We start from the raw sequence: 13,898 nt of genomic DNA, 5'->3' as shown, positions 1-13,898 counted from the left end.
GTTTCCAGCCTTCCTTCCTTCCTTCCATGAAAAGGAAATTGTGTGAGGCTGGTGCCGGAGCCTCCAGGCTTTCCCCACGCGGGGGTGCCATGTGGATGAGAATCTCACACCGGTGCTACAGGCAAGGGAAGGGGACAGGTGACAGCTCAGCGGCTGACATCGCTCACTGCTTTTCTCCAGGAAAGAAAAAACAGAAAGAAATATTTTAAAAAGTAAAGAAAAAGAGCAAAGAAAATATATGGGTTGGGAAGAACAACGAGATTGATAAAGCGCGCAGGAAGCGCAGAATCCTACGGATGGAGGAAAATAAGTTTCATAGGGCACTATGTATTTTTCCCCCTCCCAAGAATTCCTTACTTCTTACACACTTTGGCTCTCCCCAGCGGAATTAAAAATTCTTCTTTGGGGCTTGGTGTAACCCGGTGCAGCCCGAGGAAACCCTGAAGGACCTGTTGGGGAGCCCAGGGGACAGAACCAGCCTCCTCCAGGTGACAGTGAGGGAGAAGGACTGGTTGGGCAGCCGGCATGGCCACGGGGAGCTGAAGGTCCAGCCGGGCTGGAAGGAGCCCCAGCAGCCCTGCCATGTCCTGCTTGGGCCTGTTCCACTACATTTTGGGGCAGGCTGGTACACCCAGACAGCTCTGTTCCTCTTGCTCCACTGTCCTGGCCTCTCCCCATTCCTTCCTTCTAATGTTTACCATACCTGCAGGGCTGAGACTGGGATTAATTTCCATGAGAACACATTGAAAGTGCAAATATCTGAGAGCAGGGACGCTTGGCTGGTTTATGGGATTTGTTTTCCTCCAGGAACTGGCAGCTTTCCTGCTCTGATTGTATCTGACCAGACAAGAACAGGAGGCATCGGGACATCTGGAGCAGGACTCGGTGTCTGCCCTTTGTCCCATGCCACTGTGGCTGTGTTTCCAAGGCTATCCAGGTGCATCTTGGTGCTTTGAAGTGGATGTGGCCTCTCTGTTGATATAAAGCCCCATCCAGCCTGGCCTTGGACATTTCCAGAAATCCAGGAGCAGCCACAGCTTCTCTGGGCAATTTGTGCCAGGACATCCCCACCTTTATTATAAAAAACTTCCACCTCATATCTAAACTAAATCTCCTCTCTTTCAGTTTAGAACCATCACCCCTTGTACTATCACAACGAGCCTTGCTTAAAAGTTTGTCTCCATCTTTCCTACAGTCCCCATTTGATTTTCCTTCCTTGGGAGTCCAAGTTTGTCAGACTGACAAATCTGTGCCCCTGCTGCTGCCCGGAGCACGTCAGGATGAGGCTGTCCCAGCCCTGCTATAAATTCCCTGCCTGGTCGTGCGTCACTTTCACCGCTGCTCTCCCTCTTTTCTTGTTAATGTGTAACCTGAAACTCGCCGGGGCACATTGCTGTGATCCCAGCACTATCTGTCCCGGGGCAGGTCCATCCCTGCCTGCTCCCAGTGGGGTATTTTTATCTGCAGGTGGATGGTGTCGTGTGAAGGGCAGGAGATGGGGAGGGCTGAGTGTCCTGGATCCTTCCATTTGGAGGCTCCTATAAGGTTTGCTCAGAGTTTTCTCTTCAGCCTGGAGAAGAGAAGGCTCCAGGGAGACCTTAGAGCCTCCTCCAGTGCCTGAAGGGGCTCCAAGGGTGCTCAAGAGGGACTTTGCACAAGGGCCTGGAGGGACAGGACACGGGGAATGACTTCCACTGCCAGAAGGCAGGGTTAGACAGGATATGGGGAAGGAATTGTCCCTGTGAGGGTGGGGAGGCCCTGGCACAGGGTGCCCAGAGAAGCTGTGGCTGCTGCCCCTGGATGCCTGGAACTGTTCAGAAATGCGTAGATGTGACATTTGGGGATGTGGTTTAAAGGTAAAAATGGTGATGTTGGGTAATGATTGGACTCAGTGGCCTTAGAAGTCCTTCCCATCCTTAGAAATTTTATATTTCTGAGGTCTCTTCCAATATGACCCACATTGTGATTCTATGATCCCTCTAAGGCAGCTGAGAAAAAATCCATCTTGGACAGAGATAATCACCTGAAAAGAGGTTCTGCAAAAATGTGTCTAAGGGCAGTTTTGGGGGACCAGGAGTTGCACAGGGCTAAAGATTATTGTGTGGCTGGGAAAAGATGTGCGAAGTCCTTCTCCTCCTTATTTACAGCTGCAGAGGGAAAGGGATTGCTAGACTGCTTTCTGCATCCATGGTGGATGTAGGACAGGGCACACCCAGAGCAGGACTGCTGTGGGAAGAGCTGCTTGACCTCCAGAGTGGGAGGATGTTAGAGATGCCAGCACCTGTCTGCTCCCTGCCCTTATCAGAGCACTGCTCTCACTGGGGTTCAGCTGCACAGGGACTGTATCAGCCCACAGCTGCTGGGCTGGACAGGGATGGCTCCTTTCCAGTGTTCCCCACTGGGCCACATCCCACCACAGCCCTGGTTATCACCACCAGCCATCCCCTCCATGCTGGCACTGAGTTTCTGCGGGTGCTTTCTCATGCAGACATCTCCATTCACCCTGGCCAGCCTTAAAATCCCTTTCCCCGCTCTCTTCCTACAGCCAGGGAGGCAGGGAAGAAGCTGTGATCTTCCTGAAGAAAAGCCCCTTCCAACTTCAAACAATCCTAGCTGTGAAGCCCGGGAGCTTGGCTCTGGTTCAGCTACGGGGAATTGCAAACCTTGGGATCTGGATGCAGCCTCAGATCATGGAGTCACAAAATGGTTTGTGGAAAACACCTTAAAGCTCATCCAGTTCCACTCCCTGCCGAATCTCTCCAATCTGTCTGGCCTTGGACACTTCCAGGGATGGGGCAGCCACAACTTCTCTGGAAAACCTGTGCCAGGGCCTCACCACTCTTGTGGTGAAGAATAAAGGTAAAAATCTTACACGGATTCCCTTTTCCCAGTACCTTTTCCAAACAGAAGGTGTCTCTGTCAAGTCTTCCCCTGACACTGGGTGCCAGTAAAGGAAGCAGAGAGGAAGCTCCTAAGAAATCTCCTTTTGTAAGGAGACTGGACTTGGATAAGGAGGAAGCTCCTTGATGCAGACAGGAGAGGACATCAGAAGATGAATGTGTGGCCTCAGAGGCCACCAGCCATGAAGATCTTGGAGTTACTCATCCTCTGCCAAGGCTAGGAAGGAAGTGAAACTGGACATGGAGTTGAAAGTGAGGCGTAAACCAATTTTGGCACTTTCCCCCCCATTCTGTGCATGGCCTGGCACGTTCCGTCCAGAGGGTGGAAGTGGGACAAATTGGGTTTAGAGCTGGATCTTCACACACAAAGGGGAACCAAAGCTTCCTGAAAGAAGGAGAAGTGGTGAGAGCAATGTGCTGATGTGTCTCTAGCTGGTTTAATTCCTATTCCTCTCCATTTCCCAGAGATAATGCTCTGGGCTGCAGTGTCCTGCTCACTGAAGCAAAGTGACCACAAAGCTCCATGCTGAGGGCAAAAGTGATTTATCCCTGCTGTAAATGAGCAAAGGCACAGAGATCAACCCCACTCCTGCCAGTGGGTCTCTTCTGCTGCTTGTTTTTGCCAGTGAAATGAGATTATTTGGAGGGTGAGGCTTTGAGAGGAGGAGAAGTGAAAACCCCAAAATGTGGAAGAGAATAAGAAAGGGCTCCAGGGATTTTTATTCTCCTAGAGCATTATGGCTGTAATTACCAATCAAAGCATTTTAACAATAAGTAATCCCCTAATTTAATATCCCAATGTAAAAATGGACATCTATTGAGTGGTTTGAGTTTTCTATGAGCTTGGATTACTGTTTGCAGCCTGAGCACCAGAAAGCAGCAATAAACCCCTTACAAATACAAATTCAGTGCTGGTTTCTCATCAAAAGGCAGAGAAACAGTCTCATGTTGCCCTCCCAAAGATGAGTTTGTTCAACCCTAGTGGATTATCAGTGCCTGAGAGCACTGAATTAGGGCACTTGGGCACACAGTTTGGTGGTGAACATGGAGGATCAGGGTTAATGGCTGGCACGATGATCTTAGAGGGCTTTTCCAACTTTAATGATTCTGTGATTCTAAATAAGCCTAAGCTCAGCTGAGCTGGCAGCTGGGTTTATACATCACCTGCATAAAACCAGCCCCTCTCCACTATGAAGTGATTTTTCAGAGAAAATTGCTTTTCCTGCTTTGAGGGCATTGCTCCTGCCCTGGGAAAGGTTCTTTTTCCCTAGGAACAGCTGATGGGGAACAATGGCAAACACAAGAGCCATGCCAGGGAGTGAGTGCTCATCTCTGAGTCACAGGGGAAATGAAACAGGAATTTGTGCTGGCTTTTAACGCCGTGAAATACTTAATCTGTTTGCTTTGCCCATCCATAAATGCAGATCTTAAATCTGGAAAGTCCCAGCACTTGGAGGCATAAACATGAGCTTGGTTAAGCTTTATACTGGCCCTGCAGAGAGAAGATGCCTATCTGGGAATGTGTGGCTTAAGAAAGCTTAGGGAAAGGGCTCTGGAGCCAGGCTGGGAGAGCTGGGGGGTTTCAGCTTGGAGAGGAAAAGGTTCTGGGAAGACCTCAGAGCCCCTTCCAGTGCCTAAAGGGGCTTCAGGACAGCTGGAGAGGGACAAAGGCTGGAGGGACAGGACAAGGGGGAACGGCTTCCCACTGCCAGATGGCAGAGTTAAGTAGGATATTGGGAAGGAATTCCTGTCTGTGAGGGTGGAGAGGCCCTGGCACAGGGTGCCCAGAGAAGCTGTGGCTGCCCATGGATCCCTGGAAGTGCCCAAGACCACATTGGCCAGCAACCTGGGATAGTGGAAGGTATCTCTGTCCAAAGCAGGGAGTGGCACTGGGTGATCTTTGAGATCATGCAAAATAAGGATTTTTTTTCCCCATCCTTGCTGCTGCTGATTTGGCAGGCACACTTTGCAGCCCATGTTTGCATTTCTACATGCCCAGACTCCCAGAAATGCCATGCAGGGCTGGCCGTGCTGCAGAGCACCTCTGACTCAGCTGCTGTGCCACGCTCGGCTGCTGGCGGCGGCGTGTCCCAACTCGGGCTGGAACACAACCCGAACTCTGCGAGGTGGGAACGCCCTGGGCAGCCCCGTGCTGCCCTCCCGGCCCTGGGATGGCATCTGGGACACACAGCAATGTGTGTAGGTCATGGTAATTCCATGGTTGCACAAGCTGAGGTGAACTCTGTCAACACAGAGCGCCTCTGTGCCCCAGGTGAGGGGGACTCACCAGCCAAGGTCGGGAAGGAAGCACTGCCTGGGAGTGCAGGTTGCCCTTGCCAGGATGTGGGGATCTTTTTTTGTCTTCTGAGCATCCCTTTTCCATTACCAAAGGTATTTCCCAGGGATAGGCTGTCCCTTGGAGCAACCTGGTTCTGATCTCACTGAGACCTAAACAGAGCCCTTTGCCTTACCCATGTGTTCCTTAGCCCTCTGTGTCCCTTTGTCCCAATCCCCCCCAAGGATCTACTGACTCCTCACTGGCATCCTGGGGACACCAGGTGCCATCAGGATGTCATTGGGAAGTACAGGGACATGGTCTAAGTGCTGTCCTCTGGACAGCTGGGAGAAGGAATGTGAAGGGTTAACCCAATGCTGTGGGCTGTTAATCCCACACATGCAATGTCTCACTGCAGCTGCACTTGGGAGATCCTCTCCTGCATGCTCCAGGGAGTCCTAGAGTGCCAGGACAGGCTTGAGAACTTTTTGAACAACCTCCATCACTCCTGTAACCACCTGCATGATGGAATGGGAATGCTCAGGGAGTTTGGGAGCAGGACCAGGATGGGGAGCATGGTTGGGCTGAGAGAGGCAAGGCTGATGGAGGAGCTGGAGAGGTCCCATTGAAGAGTAGGAAAATCTCCATCCTTAGAGGAAGTCAAGCCTGTCCTCGACAAAACCTGACCTCATGGAAGGCTTGGAGCAGAGACAGCAGAGAACGCCCCCAACCCCAGTTATTCTGAGGGGGACAGGACGTGGTGCAGAGCTCATGCCCCAGTTCCTGGATGCTGGCCCCACAATCCTGCCCTTTATCCTCTGTCCCACTGGGGTTTAGGGTTTCTCAGTGAGAGCTGAATTTTGGAGCAGAGAGCACCCAGCAGTCCAGGAACAGACTTCCCACATACTCTAAAACCACACTGGTGTGAGATGATCTCACCTCCTCATGGCCCTCATGGAAGATTATCAAATAGTTTGAGCTGGGGAGGAATTTAAAGTCACCTCATTCCACCCCCTGCTATGGGCAGGGACACCTTCCAGTATCCCAGGGTGCTTCAAGCCCCATCCAACCTGGCCTTGGACACTGCCAGGGATCCGGGGGCAGCCACAGCTTCTCTGGGTACCCCGTGCCAGGGTCTCCCCACCCTCAGAGGGAACAATTTCTTCCCAATATCCCATCTGACCCTTCCCTCTGGCAGTGGGAAGCCATTCCCCCTTGTCCTGGTCAGCACCAGGATTGAGCCTTGCCCAGAGGTGCCCGCTTTTCCCCCTGCTCCCAGCTGCTGCCATCCCTCCATGGAGGAAGCGCAGAGCCAGGGCGGTGAGGAGGGTCTCCACTGTGCTAGGGATTCCCCAGCCCACGCTGCTGGCCCTGAGGGACACGGGAAGAAGCAGAGCATTGTAGCATTGTATCCCAGAATAGCAGCCTCCTTACAAAGGAAAGGTCCATGGAGTGCCAATCTGCCGAGGGTTTCCTCCTGCCACAGGAAGGTGAGTGACTCACTCCTGTGTAAACTGGAGGCAATCCCTCTCCCTGGTGATTATCTATCTGGAGAGAAATCTCCATCCACTTCCCTTGGAAATACCTGCTCCCAAAATTATCTCTGCCTGGGGTTTTCTTATCAGATGATCTATTTGTTCTAAAAATCACAGAGCCTTGAGGGTTCCATCTGTGTCTCCAAAACTTTGCCGTGGACACCCCATGACTGACTCATTGAAAGGGACAACTTGGACAGCCCCCATGCCTGGAATCATTAGGAAACACCTGCAGGCTCTTAGCTAAGGGAAGGGTCTTCCTCGTGGTATTTTCCTAACCAGGAAAAGGTAAATCCCAGTGGCAATGAGACTCTCTTGTTTCTGCATGAGGTTGTGGTTCAGTTTTAATGACAGCTACCAGCCCGAAGTGTCATTAAATGTCACCAGCTGCAGGGATCAGAGTCTAGACTTATTGGATTTCATGGAAGGCTGCCGGGTGAAGTTCATGTGGAAGCTGAAATAAAAGGACCTGACTTTCTGCTGACCTCAGTAAAACTCCCCACTTTATGACAGAGACCCATGGGTCAGGGCAGTGGAGCCACAGGAGACTAGGTCAAGGTGCTGCTCTATCGGTGATGTGTTTGGGATCCTTGGGTCAGAGGATGACAGGATAAGTGGGGTTGGAAAGGACCTCAGGGAGTCTGAGTCCAACCTCCTGGTCATGGCAGGGGCAACTCTGGGGTCAGACCAGGTTATGCAGGGCTTTATTCAGTTGGGCCTTGAAAAGCTCCAAGGACAGAGGTTGCACAACCTGCTTGTGGGACAGTTTTCCCTTATCTTCAGCCTGGAATATCAGTGATGTCCATGTCAGCAGGGCTGCCAGGATAACCAAGATTTCCTCAAAGAGGTCTCCTCATCACGAGAAGAGAATGAAGGCAGCAGTTCCAGGGAGCACCACCATCACCTCTCCTGGAAAAGCCCTGCTGACACCAGGAGCAGCCCTGAGAGATATGGAGAAGGAACCCTTGTATTGCCCTAAGCTGCTTCATGCACGTTTGGATGATGCAGTTTGGTTCATCCAGCTGGGAAAAGGATGCTGGTATGAAGGTCTGTGTCTCTGCAGAGGACACACTGCAGGTCTCACTGTCCTTCCCATCTCCTGTGCCACAGACTATTGACTCCTCTCTCCCTGGGGACAATGGAATTTTTATTCCCCTTCCCTCTCTCCTTGCCCACACACCCTCTGCTCCTTAGGCACAACTTATCCTTTCATTTAGAGATGGTCTCACCAATACCCATTTCATTAAGCACTCAATTACTCTCCACTTGTATTTAGCTTGGAAACCCTTTCCTGTCATTCCAGGACTTTTTTAGACAAAAAGCATGCACAGGACCAGCTGTAAGAGCTGGTCAAACAAACTCCATGCCTCCAAAGCTTGTTTCGCAAACTTGGACTTCCCAGGACTGCTTGGCTGAGGGCTAGGAGCAGATTTACACAGAATTAACCATTTGACCAGGGGGAATTGGCTTCTGTTTAGCTCAGAATTGTCCATAGCTCCATGTCCAGCTCATGTAGGATGTCGAAGCTGGCATTGGTGACAGGCCCACTCCTGGCCAGGGGATCTCCAGCACTGGGAGTGCACACCCAGCATCCCCAGGCTTTTGCTCCACGCCGGTCCCAACAGGGATCCCAAGCCAAGGAGCCAGCCTGGGAGGCTCTGCTTTAATCTCTGGAATGTGACCTTTACATGCTGGGAGTGGTGGGAGAGATATTTTAACTGCAGTGGCAAAGGTCCAAAGAAGAAACACCAGCCAGGCCCTAGATAACAACACTGGCCTCCTGACAAGGACTCCAGCTGGGAATGAGCCGCAGGGCTGGTTTCCCTTTTCGGGGTGGGACAATTCCATGTGGACCCAATTTCCTACCTTCCCTCTTTGCTCCAGCCAGGAAAACAGGGGTCACAGAACTCTGCACTCCTGAGGGCAGGCTTCAAGAGCCCAATTTGGGTCTAATTGGTGTGTTAAATGAAAAAATACAGGAAAATGCAATTTTAAAATAAATAATCATGGTGGAGGGGTTTTAAAACAGAGAACCTGAATTGCATCCATCCTCTGCAGAGAGGTTTTCCTACCCAGGGCAGTGCTGGAGTCCCCATCCCTGGAGGGATTTAAAGCTGTGCGGATGTGGCACTTGGGGACATGGGTCAGTGGTGGCCTTGGCAGTGCTGGGGGAATGGTTGTGTCTGATGGTCTCTTTCCAGCCTCAGTGATTCTGTTATTTTTATTGACAGTCGAAGCAGATCTAATATTTATTTTCTTCCAACAGGGTTTGTATCCATGGGGAAGCTGCTAAAGGACAACTTGACAACTTGTGTAGGAGGACGACACCAACCTTTTCCCAAAGGGCAGGAAACAGGATGGGTCACCCAGGAGGTGTACTGGGACATTGGGAAGGTGTAATGGTACCCTCCCCATCCTCACCCATCTCTCAAATCCCCATGTGATCAGTTTGGGCTCTAAAAGAGACACTTGATGTGATTCTTTCACCCATTTGACTTGAACACCAAATAAAATTTATTGGAAGTTAATTTGGATGGACATCTCCAAGGGGGCCCCAAGCACGGGCTGGACTCACTGGGGTTGAGCAAACCTCCTGTTTTCTGGGCTGAGCTGGTTAAGGATCACCCCAGCAGTGGCTTTCTGGGGTCCAGGGCCATCCCTGGGGGTGTCTCAGTGGGAATCCCTCTGAGGACACAAGGGTTGTTTTGGAGCAAAAGGGGAAGGAAGTGATTTCAGAAGTCCCATAGTGAGAACAAGTATTTTTATTTTTTTGAAACAAAGAGGATCCAGGGTGGGACCCTGTGCTGGTCTCCATGGTCTCACTGCTGGGAGCTCAGAGCAAAAATAATGGCCCACAGAACTACTGGAAAATGGCTTTTTCTCCAGCATCAATGGGAACTTGCTCCTGAGCATCTCTGTGGCTTTTCTTTGCTGTGGATTTCATGAGGACCCAGTAAAAAATGGGAGACATGGGATGCTATGGGGACCCTGCCACTCCACCCCTGGAACCAATCTCCAGCTGGATCTAAATCCATTGTGGTGCCAGGCTGTTTCCACCCCCAGGCTGAGCTGCTGGTGGGTCAGCCGAGCAGTAACCCCACAAAATTTGGGGGTGATTGGACCCCACAATCCAGCTGCCCATGCCCATTGAATCCCACCAAGCTGCTGCCAGGGGTCGAGGCACAGCTGGGACCGCTCCTGCACAGCTCCTAAGCAGCTCTGCAAATAGGGAAATGAGGAGAAAGGAGCCTTTTTCAGGAGAGCCTTTCCCCCAGCACTATTTTAGGCCAGGACCATTATGTAGATGTGTTTCTGCTGCTGGTTTTAGGAGGGCTTGGTTTGAGGACATGTGTGTTTACTTGTGTTATTGAATGCCAGGATCAGTGCAAAACCTCCTCCAGCAGCAAGTTCTGTCCTCCAGGACACCCCTTCCAACAGTTCCTGCTGTTGCAACTTGTTCAAACCCTCTTGAATGAGACCTTGAATGGGTTAGTTTTTTGATTTTTTTTTTATCTGTCTTATTTACTATTTTCTAGGCAGTCCCAGAGGAAGAGGAAGTGTAATGATATTTGGCAGAAAACTCAGCATCTCTGCTCCTAAGAAAGCCATCAATGGGGTCAGCAGAAGCAGAGATAACCCTGACAGAGCTGACCTCGTTGAGTTTTGTGACTTTTTTGTGAATCTGGGAACCCACAGCACACGTAGCCCAAGCCTATGGGTTAATTTTAACACACCTGCCCTGGTGTGAGGTGTTTAGTTATTTATGGTCTTCCCAGAAGCAACATTTTTGGCCACAATGGGATGCTTGTGTTTTAGGGCCTGGCAGGCAGCTCCTGCTGCCTGGGAGGTCGTGGCAGCACCCCTACCCCTCTTTCCAAGCATCACCTTGAGGGGGGAAATGCACTTGGAGTCTGGAAACCCCTTCAAAAAACCTGGGTTATGCAGGAGCATGGAGGAAAAGCGAGTGGCACCTGCATCACCCTCCTGATGGTGAGGAAGAGGAGGGGAGAGACTTCACATGCACTCAGTGGGGAGGAAGCGAAAGCTGGGCTTAAAAAAAACCCCAGCCGCTGGTGGAGAAGAGAAAATCCCCACCCAGACAGCCACAGCCACAGAGCAAAGCCCTCCCTGCACTGAAGCAATGTGCTCAAGGCTCGCTGCTTGCATCACATGCCTCGGGGCTTCTCCAATTCCCTCTTCCCCACAGAGCACCAGCCCCAGACAGCAAATGTCCCCTGTGCCCTGTCTGTGTCCATTTGTCAGTTCCTGTTAAAGGGATGAGTGAGAAAAGGGTGGAAAAGGGAGGAAAGTGTCTTCCTGTGCTCAGCACCCACCCAGCAGCACCTCCAGGGTGATGCAGCCTCAGGGGTGGCAAGAGGAGGCTCCCTCAGAGCATCTGAGGATGAGAGATGGACAGAGGGACTGGCTCCTGGCACAGCCAAGAGGAAATGGCCTCAAGTTACACTTGACCAGCCAGGTCACCACCAAAAGTATCAAGGTGGGATCAGGGCATCAGTTTGCACTTGCACGGATTTAGGTGAGTGCTCACCCTCTCCTCTCCCACCAGCCAATACTGGGCAGGGCTGCAGGCTCAGCCCAACACTCCCAAACTCTCTTACTTGCTGCACCTAAGGCTTTAGAAACAAAATAAAAGAAAAAAAAAAAAAGAGATTTGATTTATGCCAGCCTGTCTCCAGCTCTTCTGCTGGTGCCTCCCTGCATGTTTGAGCTTCACCCATGGGTGCAGCGCAGGCTCTGCTGTGGCCAGCCTGACCTTCCTGGTCCACCCATTCCTGTATCACATTCCTGCCCGCCAGTCAACATGGAAATGTTTTGAAAGTGTCTTAGAAACCTGCTGGGCTGCCAAAACAGTTGAAAAATGAAGCCACGGAGGGAAACGTGAGGCTGCTTTCCAGGTCGGCTTGCTGGGTATTGCGTCCGTCTTCTGCACTGCAGCTGCACAAATCATTTGCTTTTCAGCAGGATTAAAACATCTGCCTCTTCCTCGGGCTTGTTTGAGCTGCTGTGGAGCTGGGAAATGGAGATTTGGGGCAAGGGAGGCTCTGGTTTTGGGTCCCCTGGGTGACAGGTGACTTGCATGAAGGACAGAAATGAGTAAGGTGGATTAGGGTTGACACCCTCTTTCCATCTCCCTCACACCCAAACAGGCGGATTAAAGTGAGGAAAAGCAAAGGAAGGCAAAGGAAAGGTTTTTCCTTGCAGTGGGCAGTGAAGCTGAGAAGCTCCTGCTTGCTGGAAGCTGCTGGGACTTCAACCAGGCTCGGGAAAGGTCTGATGGGAAGAGGACTCTCCAGGGGACCACTTCCCCGCTCCAAAGAAGCTTTTAGAAAAATATCTCCTCTGGCCTGCTGAAGCATGCAGCACCAAGCCTCCACACAGACCTCTCAGCTGGCCTGGCCATAATGAATCACCCCTGGGGATGAGGAAGGCGCCTGCCTTTTGTTTCTGAGTTGTTTGGCTTTATCTCACGGAGGACGAGCTGCGGGTGTTCAGACCTTGGAGGACCAGGCTGGGGGAGACGGCGCCAGGCAAGGGCTGCTGAGCAGCAGCCATCACCCCACAGGTCACAGCTCATGCAAGGACAGCAACAACTCCTTGGACATCATCCACACGTCCATCCATCACCTCTGGACATCATCCCTCCTTGGGAGGGCGAAGGATTTGGAGGATGAAATTAAGGTTGGGTGAACCCAGCCTTTGCCCAAGAAATGTTTCCAAATCCGAGAGAGATGGGTTGAACTCAGCACCCAGGGCACTGCTGGGCAGCTTCACCCAGCTGAGCCTCACTCAGCAGCTCTGCCCAGGCATCACCCTCCCCCCTGGGCAAGCAGCAGGCCTGTCCTTCCTTATCAGCCCCAAATAGCTGTGATGTGATGTATTGTTTTCCCTCCTTAAACAAATTACATCAGAAGAAGGAAACAGGAATATTTTTTTTGCTCTTTTCTGGCATGGAGGTCCGTGAGCAAGATCTCTGCAGCACTGTGTCCATGCCAGGAGTTCATATCCTCTTAATGCCTCCTTAGCCAGCTGCCACTCTGCTGTTGAATAATAGATGCCATTGGTGTCCTTCCTCTCCTCCATCAGGGGCTTCATGGTTCCCCCCAGCCATAGCCAGGGGGCCCAAGGACCCCCACATGAAATCAGATCCAGCTGGGGAAGGAGGATCTGGCTTTCACCCAGGGACACAGCTGAGGAATACTCAGGGGAGCACCAGGGCTCGCTCTGCACTCGCAGCAGTGGAAAACAACTGGGCCACCTGCACACGATCCCGTGGGGCTGCTCCTGTCCAGGAACCCTCCAGCCCCCTCAAATCTGAAGGTTTTTCACCCAGGTGAATGAGCCCCACTGGGAAGGCTGGGTTGAACCTGGCCACTGCTTCCCTTGGGCAGCAGGCTGCAGGAGAGGGCAGCTGTGAAGGTGGTGGTGGCCCTCTGCAGCTCCCTGCAGCTTCCTGGGAGCCTGTGTCGTGCCAGGGCTCAGTGGGGACAGCAGTTCAAAGACACAGCAGGAGACAAACCTGGAGCAAACCTTCTGCCATGTCCTCCTGGCTCCAGCAATGCTGAAAAGTCCCAACATTGCGGTCCTGCCATCAGTCCTGGCCCCTAGCACCCGTGGAAGGGAGTCCGGTCTCAGTCCCAGCTCCAATCCCATCCATGGTCCCGTTCCCGGGACAGACAGGTGGGAGGGGTCCTGTCCTTGTCCTGACTCCGGCCCCATCCCCGGGGGAGGATTTGGGGAGCAATCGCCTGTCTCCAACGCCAGTCCCGATTCTGATGCCACCTATGCTCTCATTTCTGGAGGATGGGGGAGGGTCACCTGTCCCAACCCTCACCCCGGTCCCATTCCCGGGGAAGAAAGGGGAGAGAGGTCGGTGTCCGGTCCCAGCCCCGGTCCCCAATCCCATCCGTACCCCCATCTCCGGCGGAGAGAGCGGGGGGGTCCTGCTCTACCCTAATCCCGCTCCCAGCCATAGTACCACAGTGCCATTCCGGAGGGGAAGGAGAGGGGGCGGTCAGGCTCCCGTCCCGACCGCGGCGCTGATCCCGGACACGTTCCCATCCCGGGAGGAGAGCTCCTGTGCCGTCCCCGGGGGAAGGGGCGGTCCCAGCCCCGGGCGGGGCAGTTCTGGCCCGGCTCCTGCCCCGTCCCGAGCGCGTTCCCAGCCCG

The sequence above is a fragment of the Zosterops lateralis genome, assembly GCF_965231275.1.
Source record: "Zosterops lateralis genome assembly, chromosome: 2".
Lineage (NCBI taxonomy): Eukaryota > Metazoa > Chordata > Aves > Passeriformes > Zosteropidae > Zosterops > Zosterops lateralis.
The sequence above is the reverse complement of the archived record's forward strand: the minus strand, read 5'-3'. Positions refer to the sequence as shown.